Below are 3037 nucleotides of genomic sequence, written 5' to 3' on the forward strand. Positions count from 1 at the left end.
TCATTTTCCAATGGAAGAAACAGAGTCTTGGAGAGGACAGGTAACTTTTCCAGGAGTTAGGGTCATTAAAAAGGAGAAATGACTCAACTCAAGGCTCTCCCTCTGTCCCCCAATTGAAAGACTTTTTCGCCTTCAAAACAAAACAAACGAAAATTCTCTTTTCTACCTCTCGGTTCAGATGACAGTTACATTTTGCCCAAGAATATTGAGCAATATCAAATAACTTTTTTTCCCCGAACACTGGAGATGAACCACAAGTTATTATAACAAAACTGGTCATTGCTCTCGCCAAAATATTTCATCAGCTTCTGGCGTCTCCTTATATCTTGATATGCTTATCCAGCATGACTGATGGCTTGGTCCTTAATAAGTAGGCTAGTTAAGCAGAGCAGTTAACGACAGGAGATTTTTCTTTGGCTCCAGGGCTCAGCATGCACAGACAGGACCCTGCATGAATTCCCCCAGCATGTGACGATAAGATGCTTCTAGTCTGCCAGCATCAAGCAGCTTCATTAATTAAAAACACATTGCATGTTATCACAAAAGACTGATTTTTCTAGGAAGAATTACCCTTTGGCATTTATGATGAGCATGAAGAAAAACAGATAATAAGACTACAGACATAACTTTCCTTAATTTAGGACAGCAAATATTTAAGATTAAGATTAAGACTTCAGGAAAGAGAGCCTTTAGTTATCATTCTGCAAAGAAACTATTTGGGACAGTTGTTTTTCTTTGTTTAGGCTGGCTCTAGAAGGTAAACATTTACTCAGCCATGCCGGGTATCTGTGATTTAACGTGATATAGCCCTAAAGTTTAAAACACACAGTTGAGTACTTCACCCTTTTGTGCTTAAAACAAAACAATGCAAAATAAACAATAAGTGGACTAATAAAAAGTTTACCAAGCTGCCAAACACTGAAAAAGAATCTAGCAAAATCAAGATTTCTCTTTGTTTTAAAGCAGTATGGTATTAAGATGACCTACCTCATAGCACTAGTATAGAACTTAAGAGAACCTGGAATCCAAAGCCACAAAGATTTGACTGACTTGGATGTCCAACTCCTCTATGTAACCATTTCCAATGTCCTGCCAAGCAGTTTTGTAGCTCCTTCTTCAATTTCACCCCACACCTCATTACGTTACAAAATTTGCATTTAAACTAGAGGAGTTCCAACTGACAAAGCGTCCTCCTTAAAAAATTGAAGTGATGCTTTTTTACTCCCTGGTGTAAACCATTTCTACTTGAAAACTTCTACCATCTCCCACCCAAATGTTCTCTCCTCCACACTAAGTATCCTCTACTTCCCATCAGGTGGAAAGACATTTAGCAGTCACTATCTCTAAGAACAGTCACCACCGTCATGGCAGGGATTTTGCACTCAATAGTTCAGAGCCCCCCAGGCATACTATCAATGGTGACAAAAGGTGTGGAGCCTCTTTTTGTACAGATTAGATTTGTCACAGATTTACGAAGTCAGGAATTCCAGATGAAGTTTTTCTGCCTTCACCTGAAGGTCATGAAAAATATGGGGGGATCCACAGCAACCTCGTAAACTGCACACTGTTACCAGAATAAAAAGTACAAAAAGACGTCCATATTGGGAGAAAGATTTAATAAGGATGCTTGGGTTACAAAAAGCACATACTCCTCAAGTTCACAAGAATATCCCTTTGGTGAATGCAAAACTAAAAGCAGTTAAACAATGGATAAGAATCGAGCCCCTGAAGCTGCCACGAGTTCTCCCAACGGAGGAGGACATGTCCAACACGTGCCTCAAGAGCACGAGGGAACCGATGGGGGGGTGGCTTCAGAACCCTGAGCACCAGGAAGAAAAGAAGTCCTGATGGTCTCCCAGCTTCAGAGTAAAAAGTGCAAGTCATTTCTATGTAAGGATGGTGAGAAAGTGTTCTCATTAAAATATGTTTTAAATTCTAGTCATTAAAAAAATATATAAAGATATTTTCCAGATCCCTTCAATATCTGGGGTCTCTTCTTCACATGTGGCAGTTTGCCAGTGCCCCCAAAATCAAGCACAATAATCCAAGAGCAAGCACAATGAAGCATCACATTCTTAGATATCTACTATGTACTTGTATCAAAGCTGTCTTAGTTGAGTTTAGATGTTTGTCCAGAGCTTTCATGGTATTTCCATTTCTGAGATGATGACGTGCCCTGTGCATTATCTATGTGCCCTTGCTATAAGGTCTATGTTGACCTGCCTTTTATGTCCTGTTGCAGATCCTGGTGGACAAATGTTCAAGCAGCTGCCTTAACTCTATACTTAGAGGTCGTATAAGGAAAAGTAATTGTAGGATTTCCTACTTCCAAAGTTATGACCCTGAGATGGAGTATTTGCATTAGATACATCAAACACTAGGATCTTTACATTTTTTCCTCCCTTAATGTCTATTTTGGTCCAATATAAACATAGTCTGGGCATGATATAATATCAAACCACTGTACACGTCTATAGGTTGCTTAAAGACTATCCCAAAGAGGGAAATTCAGGGAAAATTCCAGTATAATTTAATTGTTCATATTATATTTAAACAAAAGCAGATGGTTATATTTTATTGAATTTTGCTCTATTGAATGACTTGTTTTGGCACAATATAAAGCCAAGTAAGGTTCAGACGGGGGAACCAGGGTGAAATTGTGCTGTTTACGTATGTGGCATAGGAAGATCTGAGCATGAAGGTCAACTAGGTGTAGACTAATGTTGGTTCCCTTTTATTTATTAAGTGAAATTGACATGCCTTAGATGACAGGTAAAGCTACACAGCTTTTCCCATCTTGGCTCTTGTGACACTTCTCTGCACCTTTCACATTACGCTATTAGAACTTTCATGTTACAACTTTCACGTTACAGCCGTACCTCTAAAATATACCACATGGTCTCACTTTCCAGTCTTTGCTTACACATTTTCCTGTTCTAGAATGCTCTTTCACTGATGCATGTATGTGAATACTCTCACCATCCTACAGGCTCAGAGTAGGATGCTTAGATCAGCCCCTCAATATATAGCCATTGGC

At 39.2% G+C, this 3037-nt stretch overlaps 1 pseudogene; it reads left to right on the plus strand.

Moving 5' to 3' along the window:
- The first annotated feature begins 1355 nt into the window (after positions 1 to 1355).
- LOC131762666 (large ribosomal subunit protein uL30m pseudogene) lies at positions 1356 to 1848 on the plus strand (annotated as a pseudogene).
- Positions 1849 to 3037: the final 1189 nt, after the last annotated feature.

This window comes from Kogia breviceps, chromosome 9 (assembly GCF_026419965.1).
Source record: "Kogia breviceps isolate mKogBre1 chromosome 9, mKogBre1 haplotype 1, whole genome shotgun sequence".
Taxonomy (NCBI): Eukaryota; Metazoa; Chordata; class Mammalia; order Artiodactyla; family Physeteridae; genus Kogia; species Kogia breviceps.